Below are 19,776 nucleotides of genomic sequence, written 5' to 3' on the forward strand. Positions count from 1 at the left end.
TTTACCAGACCTTCTTAGTGGTGGTACCTTTCTTGCCCAGAAAGACTTGCCTATCTCTTTCCCTCTCTGCCTTTAGAAAATTGACAAAATCAAGCTTCATTCTAGAACCCATGTCCCTCACTGGGACATAATTAATTTCTGACATCAGCTGTGTTTTTAACTGGAAAAATGTTTCCTTTATTCTTCCCATGCATTTTAGTGTTTAATAATAATAATAATAATAATAATTAATAAATAAAGAACTCTATTTGTTAGCCGCCCCATAACAAATTGTTCTCTGGGCATCTCACAATACAGCATTAAAACATAAAATAATAAAAACATGTAACACATTAAATCATACCAGGCCAAAACGGGGGGGAAAGGAAATACAAAATACAATACAAAGCAATGTTAAAACTCTTTCAAAATCAGTTTAAAAGTCAAATTTAAACATCAAAATTTAAAAGACCTGAGTACACAAAAATGTCTTTACCTGGCATCTAAAAGAACAAAGCAATGAAGCCTGGTGAACCTCACCAGGGAGGCTTTTCCATAAATGGGGTGTGCCCACTGAAGAGGCCCTCTCCCTAGTGTTGCATATATATTGCATGCTTTACCATGTGATTTTAGTATTTGTGCTTGTATTCTTTGTCATTTTATTGTTAGCCACTTGGAGAACATTGCTAAAAGGTAGTTTGTAACTTTGATAACAAAACTGAAAGAGACTAGATTCACATGGTACTGCCTTCACAACAGGCTTCCTGTGTGTTCCTAGAATAAAAAGCACCCAATTTTCTTTAGACTTTATCTGTGCTCCCCATTTGGAACTAAAATATCTATTCAGAATAAAGTGTGAGGAATAACTCAGTACAAGTGGACCATTATCAACAGATTCAATATCTGTGGATTCACATATCTGCGGTCAGGAAAAAGACACCCGACCTCGGCATTCGTGGTGGTGGTGGGGAACTATGCCGACCTCGCATATTCGCAGGTTGGAGGTGGCTGGAAATGACTGTGGAGGTCATTTCCTGACCGTGAAGGTAATTTCCTGCCACCATTTTCTTTGACGGAGCCACAAAATGGTTCCCATCTTTGTTTTAAAAAAAAATAGAAAAAGAAAAAAACCCACCGGTTTTCAGCTGATTTACAGCCAATTTGGGGGCACAGCACGACTCAAGGAGAGCAGAAGACCATGGTAAGAAGCTCTGCACCATGAAAATTGGCTGATTTTGGCCGACCAGGAACCTAAACCCCTGTGATCCCATAGCCCCCAATGACTCAATATTCACGGTTTTCCATATCTGAGGCTGCATCCCAGAACAGAACTCCCACTTATAGCGAGGTTCTCCTGTACTATCTCAAACACAAGGAGAGATATGACACAGAATGATCCAATACCAATACCATTTCTGCAGCCATGCACAGTCAGGACACACAATAATTCCATGTAGGCAGGCACCAGTATAGGTTAACTGTCTTAAAGACGAAGTATAGTGTAGATTGCATATGGCAGTTCTGTTCATAGGCATGAAGCCAATGCACAATGGATCCATTAAATATGACAGCACAAATATAACCTAATTTAAATAGTTTTATGGACTCAGATCATTAAAATGCTCTAATCACACAAGACATTTCCAACTTTTAATTTAAAACATTAATTTAGAATCACCAGTGTAAATCTTCCATAGCTACCATGAGATTATGGTTTCATTTCAGTTTTCTCCCCTAGTAGAAAGGTCCACAAGGAATAATCTACTATTGTATTGATGCCTTGATTAAAGGAAAGAACCTATTTTAAAACTTTAGGCACATCATTAGATTGAAATAATTGGTTTCCCCTACCAAACGTTGGCCTTTTGTTATATATTTAGCCTGGTAGAGTATGAGAATGCTATAGATCTGTGCTTCTTTGAATGTGACCTTCAGTGATATTACTGTCAAAACCCATTATCCACATGAATAAAATTAAAATGGTAATCGCTGCAGCAACAAATACCTATAGAGTCAAGGTACTGCTTCCCTTTGTACATTATTCCAAAATACATTGCTTTCTGAGAAGCTTCTGTTTAAGCAACATAATGGACATGTGGCACTAATGCTTTCTTGAAAGCTTGTTGCACAACTGTCTTAATTTTGAAATAACAAGTTTTCCTTTAGAATACGGCAAATGCTTGCTTGATTCCAGAGAGAATAGGAGACAGTGCTCATGTTTCATTCTCAGTAAAATATTGATGGAGCAACACTGTCAAATTCAATTTAGCAGACTGCACAGTATCTCTTGAATTACTTATCCATGTTGTATGTTTTGGGACATACACAATTATTCACAGTGCTTCAAACCAGGAAGTATTGTGAAGCAGAAAGACTGAATGTTCATTTTACCTGAATGGAATAGCTCTGGGGTTTCCAACTTTGGATCCACCAATGTCGTTTGACTACAGCTCCCATTATACACTGCCAAAGACTATTGAGGCTGAGGATAAGGAGAGCTGTAGTCGAAGAGCATCTGGGGGCCCAAAGCTGGGAATCCTTGTGATAGCTGATTGAAAGAGTTGATTTTATCATTCAGCAACCTAGTATTTTCCTGGGCTGTCAAATTCAGTTGTGGCACAGGCAAAAATGTGTGTAGAGATTAAGCCAGTCGTATGTTGCCAAGCATGAATTGTCCCCTTTGCTAAGCAGGTTCCCTTTGGTTTATATTTGGATGGGTGACTACACTTTAGTGCTGTCTGCTGTAAGATATTTCCCTTGGGGTGGGGCCCTAGTTCAGTGGCAGAGCATCTACTTTGCACTGTTCTGTTCCTAGCACACCCAGGTGGGGCTGGGAAAGATCCCCCACCTGAAACCTTGGAGCCAGTCAGTTTAGACAGTGTTTTATTTTGAAGTTGTTTTTATGGAACTTTTATGATTGTTTTTATCTTGGTGTTAACTGTCTTGGAGTCTTAAGATGAAGGGTGGTATAAAAATAAATACATACAAATATAATGATGAAGATAATAAGAATAAGAATAAACATAGACAATACTGAGCTAGATGGACCTGACATAGGGCTGACATCCTATGTTCCTAACTACTACTGCAGCATCCTAGACAACTCTCCTCATCTTGCCCCTATAGTTTTTAGCAGTCACTAAGGCTATTCACATGTGCAGCCTAACCCAGGCTAGGGCAGACCAGACCAGCATGTGTGAAGTGCCAGGAGAACTGGTGCTTAGCTGAAGTTAAGCTGCGGTTCGCTTAACCTGTGGTTCAAAACCTGTGGTTCACTTAACCTTGGCCAGCAATCGTCTGGGCAGTCACCACTAAGTTAAATGCCACCATTTCTGGCAGTGAGCTGGGGGGAAGGAGTGACTGCACTTGTGCCCCGGGGCATCCTGGGATGCAGAAGGGGGAATTCCTCCTGCTCCCAGCAATTTGCTTCGCTGTGCTGCTGTTCGTGTGGGTGCACGGCGCAGCAAAGACAATGATGGCTGCTGCTCCTCTGCCAAGGAAAGCAGGTGAGTACCTGCTTTCCCTGCAGCCCTCCTAGCAGCGGCTGTGAGGTCGTGTGCATGACCTCACAAGGTTGTATTTGTTCCTAAAACTAAGGCGTGCCTTAGGATGGGACACAGGAGGCCATGGGGGATGGGGCACTATGGAGCAATGGAGGACAATTGTCTCCCAGCCTCCAGGGTCTGGCATCTCATCCTAGGCCAGGGTGCCCCCTTGTCGCCTCACACACACAGCCGGCAAACGAAGCGCTTGCCAGCTGGGTGTGGAAGACACACCCCTCTCCTCACCAGCCAGTGTTTCACTGAAACACTAACTGTGCTTGGGGGGGAGCCCAACCAACCAGTGTTTCCGTGAAATGCTGACTGGAGAGGGATGGGAGAGGGTCCCAACGGACCCTCAGATGCAGGCATTGGCCCCACCCCTGCATCTAATGTCAGATGCAGGTGGGCTGGGCCAGTGCTGAGAACGGAGCCCGTCAGCCCTGGCAGAGCTTCCCTCCCCTAGTCAGCGGCTTGTGGAATTGCTGTCTGGGGAAGGGAAACTCTGCCAGGAATTACAGGCCCCATTCTTGGCATTGGCCCCACCCCTTGTGTCTGACATCAACCTGACATCGGCCCCGCCCTCTTGCATCTGACACCATGAAGCACGCATGATGGTAAAGCCTAGGGAGCAGCGGAGCCACCAGAGGACTTTGTCTTCTGGCCACAGTTAAGGTCCCTACACCCCTGAGAGGAAGGCACCTGTTTCCTGCCCATATGCCACATTTTAATGTGCTTCTACATCACAAAATGCTCTCTGATGAAGAAGCAAAGCTGACTGATTGATCTTAGTTCCTCTCCTTTCAGACACACACTTTAGGCATCTGACACTCACCCAATAAACCCATATAAAATAGAAAAGCACAATTAAAACTGACATACTAAAAACACGAGGCAATAAATGAGCTGCTACTAGGTTATGTGCCAAAGACTACCACAACCAATTATTAATTACTGCCAAACACCTGGCAGCTAAAGTGTGGCTTCACTGCTCTCCTGAACCCATCAAGGAGTGCTGCCAGATGGATTGCTTTTGTAACACATCCCACAACCACAGAGTTATAACATCTTTGTTATAACATCCCTAGCCGTGTAGGTCTTATTTCTCAACTGAGGCAACAAAGAGTAGGTAATGTTCTTAAAAATTATAAGAATCCATAAAGGAAAATATTCCTTGAAATCCATAGAAACTGTTGATTGCTCTGGCTTCTTTAGGAACATAGGGAGTTGTCATCTACTAAGACCATTGGTCTTAGACCATTGGTCTATCTGGCTCAGTATAGTTTACTAGGAACATTTTACTAGGTGGGGTCATGATGGCTCTCCCAACTGTTTGGTAAGGTTGGATCAGATCCAACCATTTTTAACCTGCACAGGTCTATTGTTTAAAATGACAGGCAGTGACTCTCCAAGGTTTCAGGCAGGAGTCCTCCCCAGCCCTGCCTGGAGATGCCAGGGACCTTCTGCATACAAAGCAGACACTCTACTACTGAGCTACAATGCATCCCCTCCTTTGGTACATAGTTTGGGCATTTGGAGAAAAAATGACAATGGGACTCATTGAACCAGTACTCTAAGCTTTCAGCATAGGTCTGCACAGCTTGATATGCACATCAAAGCCTTAGTGTTTGGACTTCTATATCCATTTTTGGAACCATCTGTTGTTTAGAAATATTACATTGTTTCAATGCAACACCAGCATGCAATTTAAGACACATTTAAAGATGAGTAGTTATGAAGACTGGATAGTTTTCTTCTTCTTTCCCTTCCAATAGTAGCTCCTCTACATTATGGGATTATATATCGGAGTATAAACTTTGTGTAACAAGGAAGATGTGGCTAAGAGAGTCAGCACAAAAGGTCACTGTTGACAGTACCTGGCAGAAGTTTTTATTTGATGCTTAAAGCTTCAGGTCACAGACCAAGGACTATGCAGCACAACTGTTATATCCAGACAAGTTCTAGTCCTTTTAAAAGGACATTGTCATTTCTGGCTTTTAAAAAAAGCAATTTGCTTACTACATTAGCATCAATCATAGTATCAGATAATTATGAATATCTGCTGTCATTTTCACCAATATGAGACTGAACACAAAAGTAGCCTGAGGTGTGGACTGCAAGAAGGTTCATCTGTTGCTTTGAAAACATGGTAGTACATCATGGTTGACAACACTCAAGTGTAAAGATGGATGTCTCAAGCTATGTTGATAAACATGGCTCAACTCTGTCACCATGTTCCTAATGGAATTGCCCCAAGGTGATTGGTAAACACCCCCAAAATTACGTTCAGGATTTGCACAGGGAGATCAGCTCAGAGTGGAGCAGTTCCACATCAGAATAAATTTAATGCAAAGTGTTGGTTACAGGAAAATGACTGGCTGAAAAAGAGATGTTCAAAAGCAGACAAGGTTTTATTTGAGGGTAAGGGGTAGAGTGGAATAAGAGAGTTACTAAAAGCAATATTATTACTAAAAATGTGTTATGAGATTAACCATACAAATGCTGAGAGGAAATTTAGCTTAATGTCCAAACTGAAGTAGCTTCTAGACTGGCCAGAGAAAGGAGACTCAGAGAAACAGGCTCTTGGTTTTAGAAAATAAGAGACAGGGATACAGGGTTCTGTTGTTTCTGAGGTGTTCTGAGTGTGGATTCTATGACAGCAAATGAGATTTTCAATGAGACACCATGAATCCACTCTCACTTGCTATCATAGAATCTACACTCAGAACACCTCAGAAACAACAGAACCCTGTACCCCATGGGTTAGCAACCTATGGGGGTGGTTGGAACCCTATGTGCACTACACCACCACTCGCTCTGGGCCACCCCAGAACCCCCCAAGTGCACTTATGGGGCTGCTGAAACCTCCATTATACCTTATGAGGAAAAACCTTAAAGTCGCGTAAACTTCAACAATTCACCAAAAATCAGCCCTCTGCACAAATCCTTTGAAAAAATTCAGGTAGCTTCCTCGCCCCTGCCTGGCACTACCACCAACCCCACACTGCTCTAGGCCACCCCTTTCCCCCTGACGTGAAGCGATACACCCTCCATTATACCTAATGGGGGAAACCTTAAAGACGCATAAACTTCAACAATTCCCCAAAAATCAGCCCTCTGCCCAATCACTCTGCAATTGGGGTGGTAGCCTCCACCCATTAGGCACTACCACCCCACCCCACTCTTTTGGCTTAGATCCCACGTTATGCCCCAAATCTGCCCCAAAGACACTAAAAGTTCAAAAATTCACCACAAATCAGCCCGTTGGCCAATCCCTCTGAAATGTGGGTGGTAGCTTCCACCCATTTGGTACTACCATGCCACCCCACTCTTTTGGCCCCAGGACCCATTTTTTTAATCTGAATCAATTCAGATTCGGATTAATTCGGATCCAAATTGAATCGGGGGTGATTCGGAAGGGCCAGATTCGGCTACAAAACGAATCAGAGGTGTTTCGATTCGGATCCGAATCGAAACACCAAAAATCCGAATTGCACACCCCTATTTGCTGTAGCATCAAAGTGACGGGTCACTCCACAAGGTGGTAACTGAGTGGGCAGCACTGGAGACCAAAGGGAGCACATTGGCTCAAGAATCCTGGGGCAGATATCAGGGTCAAAACATGTCCGGGGGCTGGGGGGGACATTTCAATTGACCTCCTTTCTTGGCTAGGGAAGTTCTGGGGAATCTTAAAAGATCCCATTGTGTTGTCTGCTGTGCTGCAGTACCCCACAATGCATGAATAGGATGATGCATATAGAGTGATTGAACGTTGGGGGGGAACTCCTAGTAAACTAATCATCATTTTAATAGGTACATTTCTATCAACCACTCCAGCCTTCTTTTGATAAGGAGGGAACACTTATACATGGAGTTTTATCTGACTTCCCTGCTGGGATAATTGGCTTTTAGCTTGTTTGAGGTATCTATGCAGGGGAGGTAAACCAAAAGAGGGTCAATTGTGCAGAGAGACCTTGAACAGAGAGTTAACTGTTGTGAGTTAACTTTGGGAGTCTATTTGGGTGTCCCAGCATGGGGAAGGAGCAAGGCAAGCTCCCTTTCAATTTGGCTCACTTGTGGCTGCTGAATCTAGGGGTAACTGTCCCTACTGAGTGACTGTTCCCCAATATGCAAAAAAACAGAGAACACACGATGCTTTGAGGCTCCTGAGCATGTCAAAAGTGAGACCCATATGCCTGCAATCTCAAACATAGGCAGAGTTTAGCTGCAATTAGGAGGATATATAGTTCCATGGCAGAATGATTTTTTGTACTGAATCCACATCCTGGTTCAACCCTGAAAATCTACTTCAACTGAAGGGCATCAGATATAAGTCCTATACCTCTAAAACAGCAAACAAAAATTCCCCACCTTGTTGCTTTCTATTGGGAATGTTGAACTTTGTAAACCAGACCACTAACCAGGTTGATCACAAACTCTGATGTGCCATACAACTGATTCATCAAACCTTTTACCTGTCTCACTAAAGACAATAAGCATATAATCTGTTCACACAGATCTTAAATACTGAGCAAAACATATTGAGGAAAACAAGATAAAAACTTAAATACAGTACTGCATATTCAGTTCTGAACAAAAGATGAAATTTCAGCAAACCAAATTATTTCTTATATTTCCTTTTAAAACAATATTAGTCCCTTTTATTGCTCAAAAATAATGTGCAATGATCCCATTTTGATCATTTGTGTGCACATTATGCAATCTTGCTTCAGCTTAGGAAATGTTTAAGAAGTTTCTTTTAGACAGTATGCAGCATACATTTCACATCCAGTCACTGCTCTTACTAAGTACTGTGTGATTGGTTCAGACCATTAAACATAAGACAAATAATTTTTAGAACTGGGAACCCAGTAATAACATTCAATATACCGCTACCCTTCTTTCTTCTAGTATTTTCATAAAATGTGTTAATAAAAGTTTTGTTTGTGATGATTCACACAGTATATGTAATTAGAGTATGAATAAACAGTAAAAAAAAACCTAAACTGTCTGAGATGTGAATATCACTCTGTTAAGATCATTTTCCAGTATTCTTTCATCTCTTCTTAAAATGTTGTTTTTTTCTCCTTTGTAAATATGGTCTCTAGTTGAGTGACTTAGCAAAATAAAGACAGATGGCAGCGGATTATCTCTAACACTTCTTTGACAGCAGTGCAGTCATTACAGATCTTTCTAATGCACTCGCTACAGCCTTGTCCAACAGAATTTTGTTATAACTTAGTCACAGGCTATGTAGGGAACAGCAAAGCAAAAGCAAATTATTATGACTTACAAGTTTTAAAATGCCACTGTCACTATACATCATATCCAGAAGCCAAACTCCTGCACAGCCTTCAGATGAGGCAAGGGTCAGATATGATGGTGGTAGCCACATGTGTTTATTCACATGTTTAATAATAATAATAAACTTTGTTAGCTGCCCCATAACAAATTGTTCTCTGGGCGGCTCACAACAGCATTAAAACATCACATGATTGCCCCAATCATATATAAAGCTAAGGCTGAGTGGCCTGCTTGTTACATCATAAGCGACATGCAAGGATGGGGAACAGAACCCTTTCCCTTACCTCCCTGCACTTCATCATTTCAGGGACTGGTCTCCCAGCCTGCCTTGCTTTTAGTATTAGACTCTGACTCTAGAAATTCATGAGAAGAAAGTCCTGAGCAATAGAATACATGGAAATAAGGAGGGAATGGGGCAGGATTCAGCTAGCCTCACCTGCATGACCTTTTGATAATGTTGATAAAATAAGAGATTCTGTTGGCCAACCGTGCCATCTAACAATAGAGGTGGTATCAGGTATGGTGTTGGAACTCTTCAGAGAAGAGAGCTGGTCTTGTGATAGCAGCATGAATGGTCTCCTTTGCTAAGCAGGGGGTGCCCTGGTTTGCATTTGAATGGGAGACTACATGTGTGAGCATTATAAGATATTCCCCTTAGGGGATGGGGCTGCTCTGGGATGAGTATTTAAGGTTCCAAGTCCCTTCCCTGGCATCTCCAAGATAGGACTGAGAGAGACTCCTGCTTGCAACCTTAGAGAAACTGTTGCCAGTTTGTGTAGACAATGCTGAGCTAGATGGACCAGTGGTCTGACTTGGTATAAGACAGCTTCCTATGTCCCTACGGTGATAATATATCACCCAGCTTGGATATGGACTATCCAAGCTGGTTTCATACATTCTATTTGGTGATTTGTGCTGGGCAGAATGAGAGTGATCTAAGGCAGAGGAAATGGATATAGCTCCCTTGTCATGAACATGCATAGTATATCAGACATAGCATGAATCAGACATAGGCTGTTGGTGGAAACTGACTGAGACTCTTCATAGCACTGATAGAATAGGGAAAGAGATCTAGACTCAGACTAGTGTCCCTTATAGTATCTCCTTTAGCAGAGGTAGCACTGGGAAGGGCTGTTATTGTTAATAATATTTCAAGATTAAAGTTAAAGTAATATGGTTAAATTACATATTGTGTAATGCAGTTATATAAAACAGTAAACTTATTTTGCTCCTACTAGGAAAGGAGCAATAATGATGCTGAATGGATCTTGGAGAAAGTCATGTCAGAAAGAATGCTGGTGTTTCAAGAATATTAAGCAAGAATCCAATTGGTAAATATACCCTAACTCCCACCCACCCCACCCCCACACACTGTAAATGCCAAAATACTGTATCTGTATAATGGCTGGACTACTTGGCTCTCATAATCAGACTACCTTCCTTAAATGAAGCCTCCAGATTTATGACCCCACTGCAGGCTCTCTGTGACTTGTTTGAATCCTTAATTTGCAAGCCCCCAGAACTCCATTTCAAGTGCCTTCTTATGTCCTATATGAAACATAGGATAGACAAGCATACAGAAAGCATCTGCTGATAAATCATGGGGTTGTTTTTAAAAGTGTGTACCTTATAATATATTATTATAACACATTACAACCTCAAATTCTCCCAGCTTTTTCTATATAATAACATGTTCAGTGGAAAGCTGATACTTGCAATAACCTCCAAATGTCAAACAGTTTCATTTTTTCGCATCACCACCACATCCTAAGCCAATGAGTTAAGTCCTATTTTCGCATTCTGTCATCTCGGTAGATGTGTCAGTGTATTTATCACTGTGTAGGCAGAGGGTAACTTTGCAGATCCCTCTTTTCAAGCAAATGCATAGCCTTGTGAATATTTACCTGAATCAGAGAGATGAATAAAAAGGCATAATTTTGGTTGTATGCAGGATGTCATCAAAATGAATTGCCAGCAAGCTTCCAAAATCATATCTGATCTCAGTTTTTTGTTCATTCCTATTGCCTTCTTAAGGTATTCTTAAACGGATTTATTTTCCATGCTCTGTTCTAATCCAAGGAGTGCTACTGTATTTACCCAAATAGAAGACAACTCTGAATTTAAGACAACTCCCTTAAAAATGCAGGTTAAATACAAGTTATATCCTCTATTTCTTCCCAAAAGGAAGATGACTCTGAATTTAAGATGACACCTCCCTCCCGCCACCTTTCTAACATCAAATAAATTTGGGGGGGGGGAGGGGACCCTAGTTTGGATTCAGTAAATAGGTCACAAAAAAGACCGCACAGAGAGAGAGAGTTAGTTAATTGTAATAACAAAAAGCAGTAAAAATTACTTTTTGCTATATATTTATAGGCATCATTTTTTGCTATGGATTTTGTAGCAACTTCCTTTTGTCCTACTATTTCAAGGCTCCTGTCCTGGGGCATCCAAAAGCTCTCAATTTTAAAGTACAAAATATGAACTACATTATCAGAGTGCCATTTATTAAGGACAACCATCTATATAAAGTGTGCCATGGTTTTCCCCTGTAAATTATCTGTGACTAAGAGCTGGCTCTTTCTTGGTTGTTGTGCATATTTTATATTGCAGACAAAAGCTGCAATTTACACACATGGGTGCCATTCATGAATAACACTATTAGGAATGATTTTATTTCCCCATAACGTTCTTTTATCGTTTCATTAGTTTGCTCTGTCCCACTGTTTCTGAATTCTGGTTTAACTAGGATAATTTCTCAGCTTAAGTCTGGAACTGGGGCAGTGCAGTTTGCCACAGCTTTCAGTTATTTCCATGCATCTGCATTGTTCTCCCCCTTTTACATAGGCATATTGATAAAACAATTGGGGGAGAAACCATCTTTGTACAATTCGCACATGCTTTCTTCCAGTGTTCTGTTAATGTGCATATTCATGGATGGCAGGGGCAGGGAAGCCTGAAGAAATTGAAAGGCGATAAACTGTGCAGGCATAGTGTTCTGTACAAAATGCAAAATTAAAAATACTTGGCATCAAGCAGGTTCAAATACGCTCACATAATTCATGTGTAATAGAACTGGTACCTAAAAATTGTTATTATACTTACTGAATGCAACTTGGAGTACTATTTTAAAAGCAAAATAGAAAAGTGTATTAAAATATATAAAATAAATATAAACTATTTATGTATTTATCATATTTCTTTATATACCACCTGATATCTGTATCTCTAGGCAATGCACACAATTTGAAACAGTACAGTAGTAATAATAATAAAAAAATATTAACAACAACATCAACTTTATTCATTAGCCAACCTGTAACAAATTGTTCTCTGGGTGGCTCACAACACAGCATTAAAATATCAAGTAAAAACACATAACACATAAAAACAATTTCACAGAGTAAAAGTTAAAACCATTTCATAGGATAAAAACAATTTAGCAGTTTAAAATTAATTTCAGTTAAAAGCCTGAGAAAATAAAATGTTTGGGGTATAAATACAGATGAGAAACCACCAGTGCAGATACAGTATCAGGAAATCTAAAGCTGAGAATAAACTGAGGCTGGCAAAGGACAGCGGCTGACATCGAGATTAAGGAATGCTATGGTAGAAGCACATGGGCGTGGAATTTGACAACCTCCCCTTCCTGAAGAAACTCTTTGCCACCTGAAAATATGTCCCTGAGGGCTGTGCAACCCTCAGGGACATATTTATGGTTGTCACCGAACACTTCCAGAGAAGGGAAGGTTCTCAAAATCCACACTCCACACACCTCCCCCACCACACGCACACCGCCTAAGCAGTAGGTAAGCACATAAGAGCAGCCGTGCTGGATCAGGCTCAAGACCTATCTAGTCCAGCATCTTGTTTCAAACAGTGCCTCACCAGATGCCTCTTGGGAAGACCACAGGCAAGAGCGGAGGGCATGCCCTCTCTCCTACTGTTGCTCCTTTGCAACTGGTATTTAGAGGCATCATGCCTTTGAGGCTGGAGGTGGCCTATAGCCCTCAGATTAGTAGCTATTGATAGACTTGTCCTCCATGAATTTATCTAAACCCTTTTTAAAGCTGGCAGTCACCACATCTTGTGGCTGAGAATTCCAGAGGTTAGTTATGCATTGTGTGGAAAAAGTACTTCCTCTTGTTGGTCCTAAATTCCTTGGCAATCAGATGATCCCTGGTCCTAGTGTTATGAGAGGGAGAGAAAACCTCTCTCTATCCACTTTCTCCATACCATGTATGATTTCATAGACCCTTCTCATGTCTCCCCTCAGTCGTCTTTTTTCTAAGCAAAAAAACCCCAGGTGTTGTAGCCTTACCTCAGAAGGAAGGTGCTCTAGGCCCCTGGTCATCTTGTTTGCCCTCTTCTGCACCTTCTCCAGTTCTATAATGTCCTTTCTGAGGTATTGTGACCAGAACTGTGCACAATACTCTAAATGTGGCTGCACCATAGTTTTGAATAAGGGCATTATAATATTAGCAATTTTATTTCCAATCCCCTTTCTAATGATCTCTAGCATGGAGTTGGAGTTTCAGAAGCATTGGCCTCTTTGGAAGCATTGGTGCTTCTTTAGTCTGGATGTCAGCCACTAAGAACCAATGCTTCATTAGTCTGAATGTCAGCCACTAAGTGCAATGGAAGTGGCTGTTTCAGGTATATTTGAAAAAGAAGATAGGCTGACTGCTTAGTCAAGACGGTGGAATGATAATGCGTGACAAAGAAAAGAACGGCTAAGCCCCTGATTTGGGGGTTTAGCAGAAAGAAAAGTAACTGCTAAAGAAAAGGAACAGCTAAACCCCTATCTTGCTTCCAGCTTCTATGAAAAAGAGAGAAAAGTACAACCTCACAATCTCAGCACAGTGGTAGCTGGTGGCTCGTGGGACAAGGGTACTAGGCAGGGCAGGCACTGGAGTTGGAGCCAGCGGTGGGTGTTGCTGGAGGCGGAGCCAGTGGTGGGTGGTGCTAGAGGTGGAGCCAGTGGTGGGTGGTTCTGGAGGCGGAGCCAGTGGTGGGTGACACTGGAGGTGGAGCCAACAGTGGGTGGCACTGGAGGCAGAGCCAATGGTGGGCAGCACTGCAAAACCAGAACCCTCCAAAAGAGCCTTTAGTAGATGACAAAACCATAAGCATCTGGATCAGAGACAACACCATATTAAATAATAAAGACAAACAGAATAATTAGAACTCCAATTCATAGCACAACCAACACACTACACAGGTTACCAACCCAATGGCAGGCAAATCTATCTGAGAATCACTAAAGTTAACAGATAAATATAAAAACACATCTCTTACAAGAATTTTATAGGAAACTAGGCACACAAATCACAGACATCTCTCCAAGGAGCCAAGAAAGCAATATGAGAATAGAAACTAGTGCACCCCATTGTCTGTCAATAACATCAATCACAGTAAAATCGGTAGAGCAAATTTCAGCAACTGAGTAAGAATTGTACAAAAACAGTTTGAAAGGCCCTTAGAAAGCATCCAATTCTACCCTCATTGGGTTTATGGGTTGTTGTTGTTGGGTTTTTCTTGGGGGGGGGGGGGCTTTTTAACTAAGTTTCCAAAGCAGCAAAGCATTATACAATAAAATATAGTCAAATAACAATATTAAAACAGTAAGATATATTCCTTTAAGAATCCAGCTAATTTAAAAACATGTGAGAGAATGAGAAATGCAACTATAGTGTAATTCACTGAAACCGTTGAAATATGCAACACATTTTACAAAATGTCAGTGCAAAGCTGCTTGAAGAGTCATTATATAATCCATAGGAATAAGTGCCTGAAATCATGAGATGGAGAGGATGAAACAACCACTAGGTGCTTGTTTCTTTGAAATCCAAATTCAGCTGATTTCATGCAGATAGTTTAAAAAGGGAAACATTTTTTTAAAAAATCAACCATGACTAGATGCCTTTACACCTGAAGAAGGTCTTCCTCAGTGGCAATGAGAAGGAAGTTTGTCTAGTGTGCACACACACGGCCCTTTCTCCTCAGTCCTGGACCCCTGCTCTCAGGGGTATAGCTGGGGAGAGGGGGGGCGTGTTTACCCCTCTCGCCAGTGGCCCCTCGGAGTGAGGAAGAAGAAAATAGGGAGGGGTGGATCTGGGGGGCCCTCAGGTGGAGCTGGCGGGCAGATTCTTTGAACCCATGTGCCCATTATAGCTACACCCCTGCCTCCTCTCTTTGAAGTGCCCAGCCATGTGTGCACTCAGAGTGTGCACATGTGTGCACTCAGAGCCCTGGTCAGCCAAGATGGAGTCAGGCATAGGCAGGAGATAATTTTCTCCTGGCTGCACCTGCCTCTCTCTCAGCTGACGAGGGCTCTACGTGTGTTTTTCATCCTTTTTTTTTAAATCAAGGGTGGCAATGTGGGAAGAACTGCTCAGCATGTCAGAAGAATCTGCTACCCATCTTGTATAAATTACATGCCAGATTTTCAGCAGGCTTCAACACCAGGAATTGGAAGCAGATTTGCAAAGCAGCTCAGTGCTCATGTCTCCATTGCACTGAACTATTTTGCAGAAATGGCTGAGTGGACAGCACTTTAAAAAAAAGAAAAAGAAAAGCAAAACACAAAACTGACCTTTGAGGGTGATGCAATTTTTGCAAACTAGACCCTCAGAATCTGGTCCAGAAATCTTTTGCCACATTTGGCTCTGTGAGTACAGAAACTGGGTACCTGAAACAGAATATGCAAATAGATATTGTAGGAATCAGCTTGCAAAAACTCAACTGTACTTTGAATGACTAGTAAATGCTATAAATTCAAACATAACACAAGCAAATAAAAGAATTTATGGTCTTAGCAGAGCTTTTTAAACCACAGAGCTTTTAATCTTTGTGCTATTTTCCCCCAAATGACTCGAACGTGTCATGTTTGTTGAATACTTTTGTCACCAACATTTTTTTTTAAAGGCAACGTTAAACATATATTCACGTTGCTTTTGTGAAAGAGCTATTTAAACCATTCTGGCAGCCCAATCCTAAAAACATTTTCTTAGAACTAAGTCCCATGGTGTTCCATAAAACTGATTTCCTGTATGGAACCCTAGAGCAGGGGTTCCCAACCTGTGGTACTCCAGATGTTGCTGAACTACAACTCCCATCACCCCCAGTCACAATAAATTGGGAATCACAGGTTGGGTAACCCTTGCCCTAGAGAACAGCTGCCAGTCATTGCAGACAGTACTCTTAGATGGATCCGTAGTCTGACACAGTATAAAGGAGCAGCTTCATAAGTTCATATATATATAGAGAGAGAGAGAGAGAGAGTTATATAGTTATAGTTATTGTTATTGTTCACCACCTAGAGTCTTTGGAGGAGGCAATATACAAGAAATTTTTAAATAAATAAATATGTTAGTGGTCAATTGTTTAACCTTAGATGCTGGCAAACTGATCTCTGTAACTCCAAGGCCGAGTTCAAGAGATTAGTGGGTGGTCTTGTTCTGACATCAGCTTCTACTATGATTGAGGGGTGAAGAAGAAGGCAAAGCTGAAGGCAATCCATAACTAGCAAGGAGGAGTAGCAACTAGAATACAGTCTCTTGGTTACCCAGGCAATGAGGCTATTCTCACAATGGGGGGAAACTAGGCAAAGGGAGCCAGCCCGGTTTTTCCCCATCGTGAGAACACGGGCGAGCCCGGTGGTTCAATGGCAGCTAGCCCGCCAAAGTAGTCCTACCCTAAAATGCGGTTAGCGGAGTGAGCGCTCCACTAATCCTGTTTTTCCAGTTGTGAGGCACCATGGCACGGCTCCGCATCTTGGCAATTCATGAATAGACCCCCAACCAGGAGGCTGCAGCAAGCCTCCCAGCATCAGGTATCCCCCCAAAATGCCCCACCCACTTGTGAGGGGCATGCTGGGACTTACAGGGGCTGGACGGTCCCCGATCCCTTCCATCCCTACCGGCTCTGTGACGGAGCCGGTAATCGTGAGGGTGGCCAATCTGGCCTCCCAGGGAGGGCTTGATGCTCGTGTGTGGGGAAAGTGGGCTTGACCCACTCTTCCCTCCAAACCCCATCTGGCTCTCCACACTGCTCATGTGGAGAGCCTCTATGTCTCCCTCCAAAAGTCTTCCTAGGAGTCGGAGGGTGTCACCTGACATGTTCTAACTATTCATGTTATGCAACTTCCTTGCTCTCCTCTCTTTGACTAGAGCTGGTTTGTGTTGCATGGCTAGAATCCCAGCTTGACATCCCTCGGCTATCAGGTTCAGAATTCAATGTGTGCTTCAGTCAACACCATGCTGCATTCATCTCTTTGTATGCATGGAATTGCCAGCCTCTGTTTGAATGAATAGGGAAAGCTTTATTGGGCAGCTGTTCACATCTGAATTTCCAGTTTTTCAAATAAATGCTGGTTTAAAGCATAAGAATAGTTTTGTTGGATCAGTTCAAGGGTCTACCAAATTTAGCATCCTGTTGAGCACAGTAGCCAATCAGAAGCCTCTGGAAAGCTGTCAGAATCCACCTTTACCCAGACTTGGAGCCTAATGAGGAGCTGGCAGTGCCTGTGGGGCTTTCAAGTGCTGATTAGCAAGCAATAGTGCCCACAGCTCCAGAGGAACAGTAGAAGCTTGCCCCTCCTGTGAGCATTTCTTTGGAGAAGCCGAAGCTCTTGATCCTGTGCCCCCAACCTGATGACCAGCCTACAGCTTTAGTATATCTTTCCAACTTTCTGCTCTGACTTTGGCTCCTGCCCCAACCCTTGCACAAGACTCAGTATCCTGAGCCTCATCTCAGTAGTTATACAAAAGCCCAGAAGCAGGGCAATAGTTCCTTCCTACCCGCAGCAACTGGTATGCGAAGATGTTTGGGTGCTTTCAGGTGAGCACCATGCATTCTGCCCTCAAGTATGAGCCTCCATGGGCTCAGCTGTGTGAATGGTGTCAGGACTGCAGTTCAAAACTGGTAAGAAGCTGGTAAGGAAATGTCTACTACCTACCTTCAGGGCCAGATGAATCAAATCTTAGGACACTAAAAGAATGTGTTGAGGTACTCTTAGAACCTCTATCCCCTTTGAGAAATCCTGGAGAACAGGTGGGATGTCACAAGATTGGGCAAGGGACTAATCTTCAAAAAAGATCAAAAAGAAAAAGCACCACATATTGTAAGACGTTGTTTCCTGAAAATAACTTCCCACATGAAATGATGCCCAGAGAAGTAGCTGCCATACCACTCATGTAATGTGTGAACAAGTTCATATAAGCATCAGTAATGGCAATGAATATAAAGTAATCATTGAGTTGGGGGCCTTGTTGGCCCTCAATCCAACCCCCTGCTTGATGCAGGAAAATCAGACCTAGAGTATTCCCAACAGAGCCATCTAGCCTCTGTTAGGAGTTCTCCAGTGAGGAAGTGCCCACCCACCTCTAAGTAATTAGTTGCATTGTCAAACTTCTCTCACTGTTACAAAGCTTATCCTAGTGTTCAACTGAAATATCTCTCATTCTTGGAGGCAGAAATATATGTGAATCTGATATTATGTTTGAACTCCGAATCTGAAAGTCATTCAAGAGAAATAGAATGCCCTGATTCTAACTAGTTCCACACATCCAAGCAAGCTTTCGTCTGTGTCTCTGAACAACTGTCCCCATGTCACATGGTCTGTCTCTTTTGAAACTGAGGGGCATTTCAAAATCAGCTTCTGATACAGCACGGGGATCTGTGGATTAAAGTGGGGGAGGTTTTAAAAAAAAGCACCACCGAGCAAGCCCTTGGCACACCTAACAGGTCTCTTCCTTTCCACTGTTCTTTTCATTGACTATTCCTTTATTTTTGCTTTTCAACAGAGCAGTGATTTAATGAGCTTAAAGAAGGCTTTAAGTACTGTAAAGCAATAACATTCTAACCTCCATTTCACAACCGCCACCCAACTGCTTCATGGCTGACTGCAACATTTGGCCTTGTAGCAGTAGTTTAAATTAAACATACTTTAACTAAACATGTTATCAAGGCGCTGCTATGCAATCTCATTTTCTGTTGCTGTATTATGTATAACTGTGTAAACCAATGCCACAGAGCTTTTGTTCAAATGTGCCCACAGAGGTTCTTTTTGGCAACTTCTTAAATAGGAAATAGATGAAGCTTATTAATTCACACTAAATTAAGTCCAATTTCCTATCAAATTATGTGTTATGTTATTAATTTAAATTCCAGAAGACAACTTTGTATTTAAAATGTTTATTGCCATACCGTATTTTACGGACTATAAGACGCTACGGACTATAAGACGCACCTTAATTTTAATCCAGTTTTTCAGAGTTTTAACATATTAAACTGTTAAAACATATAAGACGCTCCTGAATTTTGGCGGATATTATTCGAGGAAAAAAGTGAGTCTTATAGTCCATAAAATACGGTACTTGCCAAGAAAGTATGCATTTATGACACCTCACAACCTTTCTGAGGCAAAGATGACTTTTAAAATTTTATTCATAAACTGTGAATGCATGAGGAGGACATTTTTAAGGCAGGGTGATGCTTGGGAAGGGATCAGAATATAGAGAAAGTAGGTCCACTTGTAAACTCCTGCCAGCTGCCCCCCCCCCCCAGTATATAGAGTATATGCTGGAGGTGGCAATGAAAACTGCTGGTAGCTTGTTGTTTGGGGGAATAGAATCCAATTTGCCACCTTCCATCCCTACTCAAGGTAGTTCAATTTGAATTTGTGCTTGTGTGTCTAGGCATTAATTTAGGTCAAACTACAAATTATGAGGAATACACAATTAGAGCTTCTGCACTAATGCAATTAGCCACCATGGAGAAACAACCCAGATTGAAAATAGCTACTATTTTCCCTGGAAGAAAATCTCCCATTAGTACAAATTGGTCTTTCCCCCCAATGAAAATAGCAACTGCAGAAAGGCCTGATCCAGATCAGGACATGGTTACCTTTCTTGTCACAGTGGCTGCATGCACACATAACTAGAAACTGGAG

This window comes from Hemicordylus capensis, chromosome 4 (assembly GCF_027244095.1).
Source record: "Hemicordylus capensis ecotype Gifberg chromosome 4, rHemCap1.1.pri, whole genome shotgun sequence".
NCBI classification, from domain to species: Eukaryota; Metazoa; Chordata; class Lepidosauria; order Squamata; family Cordylidae; genus Hemicordylus; species Hemicordylus capensis.